At 38.9% G+C, this 18,732-nt stretch overlaps 1 pseudogene; it reads right to left on the bottom strand.

Moving 5' to 3' along the window:
- Nucleotides 1–16,086: 16,086 nt before the first annotated feature.
- Nucleotides 16,087–17,939, bottom strand: LOC104675585 (annotated as a pseudogene).
- Between the last annotated feature and the right edge of the window lie 793 nt (nucleotides 17,940–18,732).

Here is an 18,732-nt window from a genome sequence, read left to right as displayed (position 1 = left end):
TTTTGGTATGTGTCATTGTTCCGTTGTGGTGAACTTTTGCTAAATGCATGTACGGCTGAATATATTTCTAACTCAGTGTTGGGCAAACTTACATGAACAAAAGATTCACCTGGGATCTTTAAGTAAGAGTATAGATTCCTGGAGCTCCACCCCAGCCCTATGGAATGGGACTCTAGGGAAAGAACTTCAGAATCGTTATATTTAAAGAAGTGCCACTGGTGATTCTTAGGGTCAGGTAATTTGAGTAGTATTGTAGTTATTGAGGTAGCTTTATGGCAGCATTTAAAACACGCATGCTTTCTTATGAAATTTCCCTTAAAGTAGTTCTTGAAGTTCTCAACCTTTGTGGAGGAGCATGTTTGGAAATGTACAGGGGCATTTTCAGTTGTTGCAATGACTACTACTAGGGGAAGAGAAGCCAGAGATGATAAATGGACTGCCATGTCCAATTCCGTTCTACAAGATGAACCCTTTCCCTCATTGAATGCCAATAATGTCTCTCCCCTTGAGAAACACTTAATATCAGCCATATTAGACCAAATGGACCCTGGATCTGAAGGCACTGCCAGCCTTGCATAAATAATTTGTACTTTAGTCTTCCTGTAACTGTGTAGCTGATCCCAATGAGTTAGTAATAATAAAAGCTAACATTTATTAAGCACTTGCTCTGTCCTCATTGTATTGGTTTTCCATTGCTGTGTAACAAATTTCCACAAACTTAGTGGCTTACAGCAACACTCATTTATTAGCTAACAGTTCTGTAGGTCAGAAGTTTGGGTGGACACAAGTGGGTTCTTTGCTTAGGATCTCACAAGGCTGAAATCAAGGCGTTGGACTCTTATCCGGAATCTTTGGGGGAAGAATCAGCTTCCAAGCTCATTTTTCTTGTTGGCAGAATTTGGTTGGTTGTGGTTGTAGGACTGAGGTCCTTGTTTCTTTGCTGGCTGTTGACTGGAGGGCTGTAGCTCTTAGCTCCTAGGGGCTTCTTTTTGGTCCTTACATGTGGGTTTCTACATCTCAGAGCCAGTGATGGCACATTGAAACCTTCTTATGCTGTAAATCTCTGACCAGAGATTCTTTTGACCAGCTGGGGAGAACTCTGCTTTTAAATGGCTCTTGTGTTTAGGCAAGGCCTACCCAGATAATCTCCCTGTATTAAAGTCAACTGTGCTATGTAAAAACTTAATCATGAGAGTAAAATCCCTTATAATCACAGTCTTAGGAATTATGCAGGGCAAATACATCAAGTGGTCAAGAAATCTTGGAGCCAGTCAACTATACCCATTTTATTGATAAACATCTCTAAAGAAGTTTCAGTAACTTTCCCTAGGTCCCACAACAAGCAAGCTAAGGCATGGTTTGAGCTCAGGTTGCTCTGGCTCCAGAGACTGCTTAATTGTTATATCGCCTGCCTCTCAATATTTAACTGAGGAAATGTGGATGACTCAGCATATTTCGTCACTGTTTTTGGGAAAGAGTATAGAACATGTGACCTGGTGATTGTGGGTCCGTGGCTCATAACAATGAGCTACTCAAGAAAAGGGTGGGGGGACTTAGCCAGGGCTTGTTCTGCTATCATCAGCCATCTATGAAAAACAGACTATTGGTTCTATGACTTCAGCAACCAACTTCACTCTACTGGTTATAAAAGAGGAGATGTGTGCAAGGGATGTATCCCAAGTGCTTCCTTTTTTATCTTTAGATTTAACTTATACACTCTGTGCTAGTGACTCCTGCCTCAGTGCCTGTCTGTGAGAGTCTTTCCCTTCATTGAGATCCTCCCTGAGTGACAGCATTTCCTTTGCCTCCAGTTTATAGCAAAATGAAGACAGAAGGTGGGATGTTTCATGCTGTTGTTGATGTTATGTGAGCCTCAATTAACGATATAGGTATGGTATGAAAATGTAGGGGGAACACAAGCAAAGAAGCATTTCTACAAAAAATGGGGCAAAATATGTAGGATAAATGTTATTTGGGGCTTTGAATGGAAGAGAAAGGGAACCTAGTGGAGAATCAAAGAATTTGGGAGATCACAGTCATGATCTGTGGGGCACTGGCAGAAAACTTTGTTGAAAAGTCCTGATTTCTTAACCAGTCATGTCGATGACACTAAGAATCTTGAGTGAGGTAAATGTAAGTGAAACAAGCAAAGATATTCAAGACTGTGAAGGCACAGAGACTTGAGTTCTTTCTCCCAGTTTTAAAAGATTAAATTTCTAAGGCTGGGGTAGATACTACTTCGTGTTTGATCCATGTTTAAACCTTTTCAAAGAGTCATGGAATAAAATCCTTCATTGGTCTCGCAGGGGATATCTGGAAAGGCAGCAACTCCTGGATAGTTGTCATTGCATGTAAAAGGTGCCAGATGAGACTGGTAGCATTACCTGTGATAAGAGAAATCTTCAATGAGCAGCACCTACAAGAGCTAAGGAACCTTGTAGCCAGAGAGCACCTGAATGCTGACATGGATCCTGATCAATATCAGGATGACGATATCAATTGGTCTGCTTTCTAGAAAGAAATATCATTCTTAAGTTCTGCACTACTGCATCATCAGGCTGGTTCTACAGCAATGTGTATACTTTCTGGGAATATTTGAGGGTTCAGCCCTGTGGCTACTCTACAGGGAGTTGTCTAGTCCATCAAAACTGGTCATGTTTTAGCATTTTCATTTTTTATTTCTTAGCTAATAGATTTTATTCTCAATACACACTACGTACATTTCTTTTATTCCTTCCCCAGAATCCTGTTCCTTCAAAGAAGGTTCAGAGTTGTTCACCTGCTCAAAGGATGTGTTATGAAATATGTTGTTTGGTAGAAGGCCAGGGAGTTCAACTGAATTGGAGGAAGATATGCTCTATTCTTGGCCATGGCATGATGAGCTCTTATTACTGAATAAGGACTACTTCAAAGCCAATCATTGGGAAAAACTAGGTAAGAGGAGGAAGTCTTTGAGTTTTTGTTTTGTTTAAAAACCAGAACAGTAGGATATTGTTGGCTAGCACATGGCATCCAGGGTTTAGCAAAATGAAGGTGAGTATTCACCAGATAGCACTCAAACTCAGTGTGCTGTTGGGTAAGTGTGGCTGGGTAAAGCGTGTGGATAATGGTATCAGATTGGGGAAAATGGAGTGATAATGACTGAGAAGAGCTAACATTTGCGAAGGGCTGTATAGATTACAAGGCTTTTCTACATGGATCTCATTTGATTCTCATAAAACCCATGAGATCATTTTAGTATGTTACCTTTTTTTGTAGTAAAATATGTATAACTTAAAATTTACCATTTTAGCCATTTTTAAGTGTGCAGTTCAGGGTCATTAAGTACATTCATATTGTTGTGTGCCAGTCTCCACCATCCATTTCCAGAAATTTTTTATTTTCCCAAAAATGAAACTCCATACCCATTAAATGCTAACTGCCTATCCCCTCCTCCCAGCCCCTACTTTCTGTCTCTATGAATTTGACTACTGTAGGTACATCATATAAGTAGAATCATACAATATTTGTCCTTCTGTGGTTGGCTTATTTCACTTAGCATAATGTCTTTAAGGTTCATCTAAGTTGTAGTATGTGTCAGAATTTCTTTACTTTTTAAGACTGAATATTTTATTGTATATATATTATATATAAATATACGACATTTTGTTTATTCATCTGTTAATGGACACTTGGGTTGCTTTCACCTTTTGGCTATTGTGAATCATACTGCTATGAACATGGGTATACAAGTATCTCTTTGAGTCCCTGCTTTCAGTTCTTTTGTGCCCAGAAGTGGAATTGCTAGGTCCCATGGTGTGATGATTAGTTTTAGGTGTCAACTCATCTGGACTAAGGAATAACTAGAGAACAGGCGAAGCATTATTTTTTGGTGTTTCTGTGAGTGTGTTTCCAGAGGATATTGGCATGTGAGTGTGAGTGGACTAAGTGGGGAAGATTTGCCCTCAATGTGGGCAGGCACCATCTAATCAGCTGGGAGCCAGGATAGAACAGAAATAGCAGAAAGATCTTTCTCACTCTTGAAGGTGGGATACACTCTTCTCCTGCCCTTAGACATCAGCACTCCAGGCTCTTTATCCTTTGGACTCCAGCAGCCCCCTGGGTTCTCAGGCCTTCAGACTTGAATGGGGCCATGCTACTGGCATTCCAAGGTCTCCAATTTGCAGAAAGCCTGTTGTGGGACTTATGAGCCTCCATAATCACATGAGCCAATTCCCTTAATAAATCCCCTCTTGTATCTTTCTCTCTCTAGATAGCCTATTAGTTCTGTCTCTGTGGAGAATCCTGACTAATATACATGGTAATTCTATGTTTGGTTTGTTGAGAAACTGTCGTACTCTTTTTGACAGTGGTTGCACCATTTTACATTCCTACCGCAATGCACAAGAGTTCCAATTTCTCCATATCCTTGCCAACATTTGTTATTTTCTGTTTTTTATAATAGCCATCCTAAGGGGTGTGAAATGATATTTCATTGTGGTTTTGATTTGTATTTCTCTAATGGTTAGTGATGTTGAACATCTTTTCATATGTTTACTGGTCCTTTGTATAACTTCTTTGAGTTCAAGTTCTTTGCCCATTTTTAAATCAGGTTGTTTGTTTTTTTTGTTGTTGAGTCATAGCAGTTCTTTATATATTCTGGATATTAGTTGCTTATCACATATATGATTTGCAAATATTTTCTCCCATTCTGTGGATTGCCTTTTCACTCTGCTGATAGTGTCCTTGGATATACAAAAGTTTTTAATTTTGATGGAGTCCAACTCATATATGTTTAAATTGTTGCCTGTACTTTTGGTATCAGATACAAGAAATCTTTGCTAAATCTTGTTATGAAACTTTTCCCCCTATGTTTTCTTCTAAGAGTTTTATAGTTTTAGCTCTTATATTTAGGTCTTTGATCTAATTTGAATTTGAGTTAATTTTTGCATGGTGCAAGGTAAGGGTCCAACTTCATTTTTTTCTATGTGGACATGCAGTTTTCCTAGCACCATTTGTTGAAAAGACTTTCTTTTCCCCATTGGATGATCTTGGCACCCTTTTTGAGAATTATTTGACCATATATGTGAGGTTTTACTTCCAGAATCTTTATTATTCCATTAATCTATATGTCTGTCTTTATGCCACATGGTTTTGATTACTGTAGCTTGTAGTTTTGAAATCAGGAAGTGAGAGACCACCAAGTTGTTTTTAAATTTTTTTTTCAAAATTGTTTGGTTCTTTGTGATTCCTTGAATTTCCATATGAATTTTAGGGTTAATTTTTCTATTTCTGCAAAAACATAATCGGGATTTTATTTAATCATAGGGATTGCATTGAATTTGTAGATCACTTTGGGTAGTATTGACATCTTAACAATTTTAAGTCTTCCAACTCATTAATATGGGATGTCTTTCCATCTATTTGTGTTTTCTTTAGCTTCTTTCAGCAACATTTTGTAGTTTTCTTTGTACAAGTCTTTCACCTCTTTGGTTTTTTTCTAAGAATATTATTCTTTTCGATGCTACTGTAAATGGAATTGTTTTCTTAATTTCTTCTTCAGATTGTTTAATGTCAATATAGATACATAACTCATTTTTGTGTGTTGATTTTGTATTCTGCAACTTTGCTGAATTTATTTACTAGTTCTAACAGTTTTTTGGGGGAAATATTTACAGTGTTCTACCTGTAAGATCATATCCTCTGCCAACAGAGAAAATATTACTTCTTCCTTTCCAATTTGGATGCCTTTTGTTTCTGTCTTTTGCCTAATTGTTCTGGCTAAAAGTTCCCATGCAGTGTTGAGTATTATTTATCTGAGAATATCTTAATTTGTCCCTCATTTCTGAAGGTCAGTTTTGCAAGATGTAGAATTATCTGTTGACATTAAAAAAAAAAAAAAATTCCTTTAGGATCATTGTAGACAGGAGGCAGGACTTGATTGCAGCTCCGGACAGAGCAGCATGCGGAGGCTTGCATTGTGAATTTTAGTGCCAGATTGACTATAGGAACAAACCAGCAATCCCGAGAGGACCCACAGACCCTCTGAAAGAAGCAGAGTACTCCTGCAGGACAGGGAAGACACCCCAAATACTGTGAGTTTCCCAACTGTGGAAGTGAGAAAGGTAGACCCTCCTCTCCTGAAGACACACCCTCACTGGAGAGGCTGAAGTTCTGTTTGCAGGAGAAGTTTCCAGCTTTACCTGGAGCTGAGTCAAGTTAGAGAGCCAAGTGAAATACAGAGGTAGAGGAAGCAACAGAAAGGACCCGGGAGCTTGCTGGGACCCAAGCAGCCCATTCCTGCCTGGCACCACAGGGATCCATCCAGAGGGTGGCCAGAGGAGCAAGGGGTGAAACTCCACATGGAGAAGGAATTCTGTAGCTGAACTTTGTAACAATTTGAATGTGGCCAGAAGCCTCCTGGCTGGAACTCAGCAGAGGGAGTGAATTGGGCATGCACATTTCACAAGCAGGGAGAAGAATTAAAGCCCTTTTCTCTCTCAGCTGGGAGGCGGATAACCTTGAGCAGGTTTTCAATCCCGTCTCACTCTATGCCTGGAAACAGACTTGGGGCTGTTGGTCAGGACACGGTGGGAATGAGACCTGCCCTTCAGTTTGTGTGGGAGGTGGGTGAGGCCTGTGACTGCTGGCTTTCCCCCACTTCCCTGAGAACCTGCATGACTCAGCAGAGACAGCCATAATCCTCCTAGGTACACAACTCCAGTGACCTGGGAATCTCACCCCCATCCTCCATAGCAGCCTCAGCAAGACCCACCCAAGGAGAGTCTGAGTTCAGACATGCCCAGTCCCTCCCCCATCTGATGGTCCTTCCCTATCCACCCTGGTAGTGGAAGACAAAGGGCATATAATCTTGGGAGTTCTAGGGCCCCATACACCACCAGTCCCTCTCCACGCTACTAAAGCTGATGCTTTCTGGAAAGCAACACCTCCTGGCAGGAGACCAACCAGCACAAAAATAGAGCATTAAATCACCAAAGCTAAAGACCTTCAGGGAGTCCATTGCACCCTCCGCCACCTCCACTGGAACAGGTGCTGGTATCCACAGCTGAGATACCCATAGTTCACATCACAGGACTCTGCGCAGAAACCCCCCATACCAGCCTGGAGCCAGGTAGACTAGCTGGGTGGCTAGACCCAGAAGAAAGACAATAATCACTGCAGTTCAGCTCACAGGAAGCCACATCCGTAGGAAAAGGGTGAGAGTACTACATCAAAGGAACACCCCGTGGGACAAAAGAATCTGAACAATAGCCTTCAGCTCTAGACCTTCCCTCTGACAGAGCCTACCCAAATGAGAAGGAACCAGAAAACCAACCCTGGTAATATGACAAAACAGGGCTCTTCTATACTCCCCCAAAATCACACTACTTCACCAGCAATGCATCCAAACCAAGACAAAATACCTGGTTTACCTGAAAAAGAATTCAGGAGGTTAGTTACTAAGCTAAACAGGGAGGGACCAGAGAAAGGCAAAGCCCAATACAAGGAAGTTCAAAAAATGATACAAGAAGTGAAGGGAGAAATATTCATGGAAATAGATAGCTTAAATCACAATCAAAAACTCAGGAAACTTTGGACACACTTTTAGAAATGTGAAATTCTCTGGAAAGTTTCAGCAATAGAATTGAATAAGTAGAAGAAAGAAATTCAGAGCTTGAAGATAAGGTCTATGAATTAACCCAATCCAGCAAAGACAAAGAAAAAAGAATAAGGAAATATGAACAAAACCTCCAAGAAATCTGGAATTATGTTAAACAACCAAACTTAAGAATAATCAGTGTAGCTGAGGAATAAGAGAATTCTAAAAGCCTGGAAAACATATTTGGGGGAATAATCGAGGAAAACTTCCCTGGCCTTGCAAGAGACCTAGATGTCCAAATGCAAGAAGCACAAAGAACACCTGGGAAATTCATTGCAAAAAGATATTCGCCTAGGCACTTTGTCATCAGGTTATCCAAACTTAAGACCAAGGAAAGAATCTTAAGAGCTGTGAGACAGAAGCACCAGGTAACCTATAAAGGAAAGCCTATCAGATTAGCAGCAGATTTCTTAGCAGAAACCCTACAAGCAAGAAGGGATTGGGGACCTATCTTCAGCCTCCTCAAACAAAACAATTATGAGCCAAGAATTTTGTATCCAGAGAAACTAAGTATCTTATATGAAGGAAAGATACAGTCATTTTCAGACAGACAAATGCTGAGAGAATTCACCATTATGAAACCATCACTACAAGAACTGCTAAAAGGATCTCTAAATCTTGAAACAAATCCTGGAAACACATAAAAACAGAACTTCTTTAAAGCATAAATCATAGAGGACCTATAAAACAAAAATGTAAGTTAAAAAGCAAAAACAACAAAAACCAAAGTACACAGGCAACAAAGAGCATGATGAAAGCAACAATACCTCACATTTCAATACTAGCATTTGAATATAAATGGTCTAAATGCTCCACTTAAAAGATACAGAACTGCAGAATGAATAAGAACTCACCAACCAGCTATATGCTGCCTTCAGGAGACTCACCTAACACATAAGGACTCACATAAACTTAAAGGGGCGGAAAAAGGCATTTCATGCAAATGGACACCAAAAATGAGCAGGGGTAGCTATTCTTAGACAAAACAAACTTTAAAGCAACAGCAGTTAAAAGAGACAAAGAGGGACAGTATATAATGGTAAAGGGCCTTTCCAACAGGAAAATATCATAATCCTAAACATATAGGCACCTAACACTGGAACTCCCAAATTAATAAAACAGTTACTAATAGACCTGAGAAATGAGATAGCAACACAATAATCGTGGGGGACTTCAATACTCCACTGACAGCCCTAGACAGGTCATCAAGACAGAAAGTCAACAAAGAAACAATGGATTTAAACTATATGTTGAAACAATTGGACTTAACAGATATATATAGAACATTTCATCCAACAACTGCATAATAAAACATTCTATTCGACAGCACATGGAACTTTCTCCAGGATAGACTATATGATAGGCCATAAAATGAGCTTCAATAAATTTAAGAAAATTGAAATTATATAAGCACTCTCTCAGACCACAGTGGAATAAAACTGGAAATCAACTTCAAAGAGAACCTTCAAAACCATGCAAATACATAGAAATTAAATAACCTGGTCCTGAATGAGCATTGGGTCAAAAACGAAATCAAGAGGGAAATTTAAAAAACTTCTTCAAACTGAATGACAATAATGTCACAACTATCAAAACCTCTGGGATTCAGCAAAGGCAGTGCTAAGAGGAAAGTTCAGAGCCCTAAATGCCTACATCAGAAAGTCTGAAAAAGCACAAACAGACAATCTAAGGTCATACCTCAAGGGACTAGAGAAACAAGAACAAACCAAACGCAAACCCAGCAGAAGAAAGGAAATAACCAAAATCAGAGCAGAACTAAGTGAAATTGAAACAAACAAAAATACAAAAGGTAAATGAAATGAAAAAGCTGGTTCTTTGAAAGATAAATAAAATTGATAGACCATTAGCAAGATTAACCAAGTAAAGAAGAGAGAAAATCCAAATAATCTCAGTAAGAAATGAAACGGAAAGTATTACAACTGACACCACAGAAATACAAAAGGTCATTCAAGGCTACTATGAATACCTTTATGCACATAAACTAGAAAACCTAGAAGAGATGGATAAATTCCTGGAAAAATACAACCCTCCTAATTTAAATCAGGAAGGATTAGATACCCTGAACAGACCCACAACAAGCAGTGAGATTGAAATGGTAATTGAGAAAATTACCAACAAAAAAAGTCCAGGACCAGACTGATTCACAGCAGACTTCTAGCAGACATTCAAAGAATTGGTATCAATCCTTTTGACACTATTTTACAAGACAAAGAAGGAACCCTCCCAAATTCATTCTATGAAGCCAGCATCATCCTAATACCAAAACCAGCAAAGGGTGTAACCAAAAAAGACAATTACAGACCAATATTTTTGATGAACACAGATGCTAAAATCCTCAACAAAATACTAGCTAACCAGTTCTAATAACATATCAAAAAGATAATCCACCATGATCAAGTAAGTTTTGTACCAGGGATGCAGGGATGGTTTTACATACACAAGTCAATAAATGTGATACACCACATAAACAGAATTAAAAACAAAAATCACATGATCATCACAATACATGCAGAAAAAGCATTTGACAAAACCCAGCATTCCTATATGATTAAAACGCTCAGTAAAATCGGCATACAAGGGACATACCTTAATGTAATAAAATCCATCTATGACAAACCCACAGCCAACATAATACTGAATGGGGAAAAGTTGAAACCATTCCCTCTGAGAACTGGAACGAGACAAGGATGCCCACTGTCACCACTCCTCTTCAACATAGTACTGGAAGTTCTAGCCAAAGCAATAAGACAAGAGAAAGAAATAAAGGGCATCCAAATTGGTAAAGAGGAAGTCAAACTGTCACTGTTTGCTGATGATATGATCATGTTAGATATGAGTTCTAAATTTCTTTTCAAAGAATTCATATGTATGTTCAATTCTTTGCCTTCTACTTTTAAACTTAACTTCCTTGTAAAGCAACCTTTTTGGATTACCTACTCCACCCTGACTCATTCTGATCACCTGCTCCACCCTACATTCCAGTCATCTGCTCCACCCTAACTCATTCCAATTACCTGCTACCTGCTCTGCCCTGACTCCCTCCAAAGCACTCACCCCGTCATTCTTTTTAGCCAATCGGAATTAGTTTAGCGTGTGCGGTCTAACCCTAGCCAATAGGGGAAAAACACAGCAGCAGGGGCCACATGCATCAGGGATAAGAACCCCTTCCCCTCCCTTGTCCAAGTGTGCACTCACCATTGTTCCATCTGTAGGGGCGCACCCTTCTATATAGAAGTAACTAGACTTGCTGAGAATTAAAAAGAAAATTTTATATTCGAGTGCTGTTTCTTTTGCGGCATCGAAACTTTATATATAACAATCATTTACCTTGAAAACCCTAAAGACTCCTCCAGAAAGCTCCTAGAACTGATAAAAGAATTCAGCCAAATTTCTGCATACAAAGTTAATGTACACAAATAAGTAGCTCTTTTATACACCAACAACGACCAAGCAGAGAATCAAATCAAGAACTCAACCCCTTTTACAATAGTCACACACACACACAAAAACCCACTTAGGAATATACCTAACCAATGAGTCGAAAGACCTCTACAAGGAAAACTACAAACACTGCTGTAAGAAATCATATATGACACAAACAAATGGAAACACCTCCCATGCTCATGGATGGGTAGAATTAATATTGTGAAAATGACCATACTGCCAAAAGCCATCTACAAATTCAATGCACTGTCCATCAGAATACCACCATCATTCTTCACAGAATTAGAAAAAACAATTCCCAAAATCATATGGAACCAAAAAAGAGCCCACATAGCCAAAGCAAGACTAAGCAAAAAGGACAAATGTGGAAGCATCACACTAGCTGATTTCAAACTATACTATAAGGCCATAGTCACCAAAACAACGTGGTACTGGTATAAAAATAGACATGTAGACCAATGGAACAGAATAGAGAACCCAGAAATAAACCCAAATACTTAGAGCCAACTGATCTTCAACAAAGCAAACAAAAACATAAAGTGGGAAAAGGACACCTTTTTCAACAAATGGTGCTGGGGTTATTGGCTAGCCACATGTAGGAGAATGACACTGGATCTTCATCTCTCACCTTATACAAAAATCAACTCAAGATGGATTAAGGACTTAAACCTAAGACCTGAAACTATGAAAAGTCTAGAAGATAGCATTGGAAAAACCCTTCTACACATTGGCTTCGGCAAGGATTTCATGACCAAGAACCCAAAAGCAAATGCAATAAAAAGATAAATAGCTGGGACCTAATTAAACTAAAGAGCTTTTGCACAGAAAAGGCACAGTCAGCAGAGTAAACAGACAACCCACGGAGTGGGAAAAAAGCTTCACAATCTATACATGTGACAAAGGGCTAATATCCAGAATCTACAATGAACTGAAACAAATCAATAAGAAAAAAACATACACAATCCCATAAAAAAGTGGACTAAGGAGATGAATAGAAAATTCTCAAAAGAAGATATACAAATGGCCAACAAACATATGAAAAAATGCTCAACAACACTAATGATCAGGGAAATGCAAATCAAAACCACAATGCAATACCTCCTTACTCCTGCAAGAATGGCCATAATAAAAAAAACTGTAGATGTTGGTGTGGATATGGTAAACAGAGAAAACTTCTGCACTGCTGGTGGAAAGTAAACTACTACAGCCACTATGGAAAATAGTGTGGAGATTCTTTAAAGAACTAAAAGTAGAACTACCCTTTGATCCAGCAGTCCCACTACTGGGTATCTACCCAGAGGAAAAGAAGTCATTATTCAGAAAAGATAACTTGCATATGTATGTTTATAGCAGCACAATTCACAATTGCAAAATCATGGAACCAACTGAAATGCCCAGCAATCAACAAGTGGATAAAGAAACTGTGGTATATATATACAATGGAATACTATGCAGCCATAAAAAGGAATGAATTAGCAGCATTTGCAGTGACCTGGATGAGATTGGAGAGTATTATTCTAAGTGAAGTAACTCAGGAATGGAAAACCAAACATCATGTGTTCTCACTGATACGTGGGAGTGAAGCTATGAGGATGCAAAAGCATAAGAATGATACGATGGACTTTGGGGACTTGGGGGGAAGAGTGGAGGTGGGTGAGGGATGAAAGACTATAAATATAGTGCAGTGTATACTGCTTTGGTGACAGGTCACCAAAATCTCACAAATCACCATTAAAGAACTTACTCATGTAACCAAATACCAGCTGAACTCCAATAACTTATGGAAAAATAAAATAACAATGAAAAAATTTCCTTTAAATATGGTATCTAATTCCTTCTGCCCTTCAAGGTTTTTACTGAGAAATCCACTGATAATCTTAGTGAAGATCCATTGGACATGATGAGTTACTTTTCTCTTGCTGCTTTCAAGATTCTTGAGGGGGCCTTAGACTTTGTATTGCATTCCTTTACCTCTGATCTCTTGCCCCCGGTTTCTGTGAGTCTGTAGTCCCCCTGCAGTGTTCCATGTCTTTGGCTTTTGTTAGAATATAATGTGTCTTGGTATGTACTGCTTTGGATTTATCCTACCTGGAGGTCATCAAGATTTTTGGATTTGTGAATCAATGCCTTTCCTCAAATTTGGGAAGTTTTCAGCCATTATTTTTTCAGATAGTTCCTCTGCTCCTTTCTTTATCCCTTCACCATCTGAGACTTCTGTAATGCATATATTGGTCAGCTCGATGGTATCCCATAGGTCTCTTAGTCGCTGTCCACTTTTCTTAATTATTATTATTATTATTTGGTCTTCAGATTCAATAATTTCAAAGGACTTACCTTCAAGTTCACTGATTCTTTCTTCTTCCTGTTTGAATCTACTGTTGAATCCCTCTAGGCATTTTTCAATTCAGATACTGTTTTTTCAGCTCCAGAATTTCTGTTTGGTTCCTTTTTATAGTTTCTCTTTGTTAATATTCTCTTTTGTTTATGTATTGTTTTTCTGATTTCCTTTAGTTCTTTGAGTTTTCATTTAGCTCTTTGAGCATATTTAAGACATTTTGTCTTTGTCTAGTACTTCTGATGCTTGTGTTTCTTCAGGGACAGTTTCTGACAGTTTATTTTCTTCCTTTGAATGGGCCATATTTTCCTGTTTCTTTGCATGGTTTGTTATTTTTTTGTTCTTTTTAAAAATTGGTCATTCAAAAAAACAGCCACCTCTGCTAGTCATTACAAGTAGGTTCTGTGCCAGGGAAGACCTTCACTCATTAGCAGGGCACGCTGTCAGCTTGGGATCAGCCCCATGTGAGGTCTTAAGGTCTTCTTAGGCCTCTTCTGGCTATGCATTTTGCCTTGGCCTGGGTATCTGTTGTTGTTGTTTTCCAGTTCCCTTGAATGCATGACTGCTTACAAATGTCTCAGTTTCCTAAAGAGTCTCACCCCTGCTTCTCCGAGGGTGGACTTAGATGTTCTATTGTGTTCCTCTACCTCTGACCTCTTGCTCCAGGTATCTGTGAGTTTGTAGGCCGCCTGCAGTGTTCATGAGTAGTGCTCACCATTTCCTGTGGCTTTTTCTGAACCTGAGTATCCAGCCATGCTGCTTTTCCCTGTCTGACCTCCGAATTAGGTAAAACAGAGACCAGTACCTCAGGCAGCCCCTTGACAGGTTAGAATGTTGCAAATAAAGTCCATTCTCCTCTCTCTGGGGTTCTAGGGAGGGAATTGGCAGCAGGGCTGCTGCTTCCCCAGGTGTGCCAGGAGGGAAGGATAGGGTACAGGCAAGTAAAAATGTTAACAAAATTTCTTAGCATTTTGACTGTGTCTTTTTCTTGATTAGGTGTTTGCTTGGTTGCTATAGAACTTTGAGTATTTTTCAGACTTCCTATAAAGTTATTGTGTAGCCAGTCTGTAATACTGTAATTTTTTAACAGCTTATAACACAACTTTTATTAGAAAAGTTATACATAACATAGCATCAACTATTTCCAAGAATAATATTGAACCCGATAAGCAAAAAAACCAGACTAACAAAATATGTAACAAGAAACCAAGACAAGAATGTTTGATAAAATCAAACATTCAATTATCTACAATGTCTTTTTACAAATGGAGAAAACTCCATGGTTTACAGGCATAGAATATTGAAAATAAATCTGCAATAGCAATTTTTTGCAGTTAAACTCTCAAGAAACTGAATCATTAAAACAGTAATGAGTTCACAAATTTAAAACATTTTGCATAATTTTAAATTGTTAGGTATACACTGAAGTCTGAGTTTCAAAAGTGATTGTTTCCCCATGAAAGTGTCAACACTTAAGCTAGAACTTTCAGTGTTAATTTTGCCCTAAAAATTTAAGAAATATTCTGATAATCATAATAGTCACATGATTTCTGATGCTGTCTGGTCTGTTAATATAGACCTTTATTTGGATGTGTTTTTCTTCAGTTAAATTATAGGAAACTGGATATAGAATTTCGTTGCAAAGCTATTAAAGTTCCAAACACAGGAATGTGCAGCACTGGAAAAGGAGATCAGTACTAAAACTTATAATAAATATCAGAGAAGCCATTAGTTTTTACGGCATTGTCTGCTTAAAGGTTAAGTTGACCTGGTGTATAATTTCCCATCAGTCTGTCCTTGTAGTAGGCAGGGCAATTTCTATTTTCATGATCTGAATACTCAGATATATCCAAACATCTTTTTATACTTTGATTTATAACTCCTAGAAAGTTATGTTTTTTGATAGTCACTGTACTCTAATCAGGCCTATATTTCTGCTCATTTTGGAGCCTCATTAAAATGACAGATTTTGAGATAGCCGAGTTCATCAGAAAGACTTAAATGGAATGATTGACAAAATAGAACACTTTAAACCAAGTCAGTCCTATCTTTTTGTAGCTGAAGGGTATCAGTCACAACACAATTTCACATATACCTTTGCTCATTAGGGAATTACACTTAAAATGAATCTCAAGAGGGTGACCTTTGTTATTTCAGGTGCCATCCCTAAGGTTAACAAGAAGATTGCCAGTGTTACAACTGATGGAAAGCCTTTTCTTTTTTTTTTTTTCTTGTCGAAGACTCATACCATAGTTTTAAATTAAACTGTCAGGCATTTGCCCAGACAGGTTTTCCTTTTCAATGCAGTAATGAAGAACTGAGATTAAAATCATGACTTTCAACTGCCACTCAACATCATTACATGCACCAATATTGCACACATCTGTTCTGTACTGTTAAAATAATCTTCTGAGTCCTTGGGGTGCTGTTTTCTCCATCAGAACACAAACACAACCCATCTAATCAGTTTCCCTCAAAGATGAAACTGACAAATTTAATATACTGGAAAAAAATGAAGAAAGAAAAAGGCAAAGACTTTGTACAGACAAAACTCTAAGTTTTTTTTAAAGGGTTCTGTGTCTCCTACACATGGGGGCAATTTGTAAGCACTAGTGAAATAAACACTAGCTATAATGCTTCTAGCTCCTTATAAAATGTGGAACTTTGGCCCAGGTGTTGCGATGATGTTACTGTACAGTTCTTGTGTCAGCTCAATAGCTTGCTGCTTTTTAAGAACTAAGAAGCTGTAGAACTTTGCGGCAGCTTGTTTTCTGTTTGTGTTTTGACATAACTCAAGCAAACTGATAGATTCAGCTCCAGTTTTAGCAAGAGCTCACTGAAGACCATGAAGCATCTGCTGAGTCCTTTTCTTCCATCTTCTTTCTTCTTGATCTTGATCACCCCCTGAAACATCTTCGTCCTTTTCCTCTTTATCATCTTTTTTTCCCCCCTTTTCTTTCTTTTTGGCAGAAGTTCTGACTCTTGTATTAGCTGACAGATATTTGGAGGTTCTTCTAGGGGAAGCTCTACAGGCAGTATTTCCATCTGCTCAACCTGCTGAGGAGGCATCACAGGCTCTGGGTTAATTTGTCCAGCTTTTCGCTTAACTCCCTGAGGTGGTGGTGGAGGCATAGCTGACTCATCCAGGTTTGTTCTGCTGGCCTCATCACTGACTCCTGGAGGTGGCTTGTCTCTTCCAAAATGGGCTTATCAGTAACGTCATGCTGCTCGTGTAGCTGTTGCTGGTCCTCTTTAGGAACCTCTGGATTTTCACATTATTTGAGGAACTCATCCAAATTATCTGCCCTACTTTCCCCCTTTTTCTGCAAGTGGTGTAAGACAGCATGTAAAGAGCTTCCGTAGTCTGTTATTCCACAAAGGCTGAGCAGGTAAAGAAAACAGTTTTTCTACTCCTCCTGTCTCTTTCCACATCACCTGTTTCTTGGTGAGTGGTGCTAGATCCCAAGTAGTAACAATATCAGAATAATCATTAAGTTGGGCTCTAATTGTCTTGCTATCCAAGTTTTTGACACTGTCAACAATTGGCTTCCTCTTCCTCTTGGCTTTTGTTTCTTTAACAGTTATATCAATAGGTTCCAATGCAAATGCTTCTTCCTCATTTGGAACAAGTGTTGTTTGATCAGACATAGCTGGCTGGTTCAACAGTATTCACTGAATCAGGACTATCAGGCCCACCCATTGATGTATTATCATCTTCATCCATATATCATCATGTGCAGGCTGCTCTGTCAACATCACCTCTGCCTCAGAGAGGGCAGGGGGATCGTCAAAGATACTACCATCATTATTAGTAATAAGTTTGTCATCTAATATTCCACCATCATTTCCTTCTCTAAAATTATTATCTTTATATTGGTCTTCATATTCTAAATGGTTAATTTTCTCATTCAGATTGCTGGTGCTCTCTCTGTTCAGACTCTAATAGGAGGTTAGAAGCAGTAGTGCCTACTAACATGTCATCATCCTCAAAAGCACTGCCTTCTCTCATTATCTCATGATCATCCATTCCAAAATCACCAAAATCATTTTCTTGTAAAATACTGATATTCCCAACTTCTTCTCTCATGGTTATTTCTTCCACTCTACTCTGACCCAAGCTGAACTCCTGGGCCACATCGATGTCATCTAAGTCAGGCAGTGGCTGATCAAAGTCATGAAATTCTTCAGGTAAAGTGTTATAAGCTGCTTCCTGATTTTCCTCAGGCAGGTCAACACCTGGTCAAAAAAACATCTTTATCTTAATGAATGCTTCATTACAGTCTGCAAGAAGGTATTTGGCTTTCCTGTGATATATTCAAACTACTCCCAGTAAGAGATGTCTGTAATGCTATCTTCACTTTTGGTGAGATGATACTCTCTATGCTAGTCTCTAAATTACACTGTAACACAGGGGCTTTGGTTAGCTTCTTATCCCAATGGGCCACTAGCCAAATTTTGGCCAGAGGCCCTCTTACTGAGGACAAAATGTGCATAGAACATTGTTCTGGTTGGCTATGAAAATAGAAGGAAACCTTGCTCTCCACTGGGAGTTGGGCGGGCTGGGTCCAGTCTGTATATTTTTTTAATGTTTTGTCAATTGAGAAAAAGTAAGTTCCAATCATTTTAGGAGATTTATTTGCCAAAGTTAAGAATATGCCCAGGAGACAGGTCTATGCCTTTCTCCAAAGATGATTTTGAGGGCTCCAAATTTAAAGGGGAAAGGGTGGGATATTGAGAAGCAAACAATTTTCATGTAAGAGGGGGTAGCGAAAAATAGTCATTCATGCCTTTGCCTGGTTCAATGAATCTGCATTTTTTTAATGTAAGATAATATAAAATGGCTGCTTCGCAGATGCTGCCACTGCCAGGAGCCCTGTACTATCAGCCATGGTCAACATCTTCTTCAACATCACCGTAGATGGTGAGCCCTTGGGCCACATCTCCTTCAAGCTGTTTGCAGACAAGTTTCCAAAGACAGCAGAAAGCTTTCATGTTCTGCGTACTGGAGAGAAAGGATTTGGTTATAAGGGTTCCTGCGTTCACAGAATTATTCCAGGGTTTATGTGTCAGGGTGGTGACTTCACATGCCATAATGGTACTGGTGGCAAGTCCATCTACAGGGAGAAATTTGATGACAAGAACTTCATCCTAAAGCATACAGGTCCTGGCATCTTGTCCATGGCAAATGCTGGACACAAACAGTTCCCAGTTTTTCATCTGTACTGCCAAGACTGAGTGGTTGGATGACAAACATGTGGTCTTTGGCAAGGTAAAAGAAGGCATGAATATTGTG

This window comes from Rhinopithecus roxellana, chromosome 7 (genome assembly GCF_007565055.1).
Source record: "Rhinopithecus roxellana isolate Shanxi Qingling chromosome 7, ASM756505v1, whole genome shotgun sequence".
NCBI classification, from domain to species: Eukaryota; Metazoa; Chordata; class Mammalia; order Primates; family Cercopithecidae; genus Rhinopithecus; species Rhinopithecus roxellana.
Note: the sequence above shows the minus strand (reverse complement) of the source record. Positions and strands in the feature narration are given on the sequence as shown.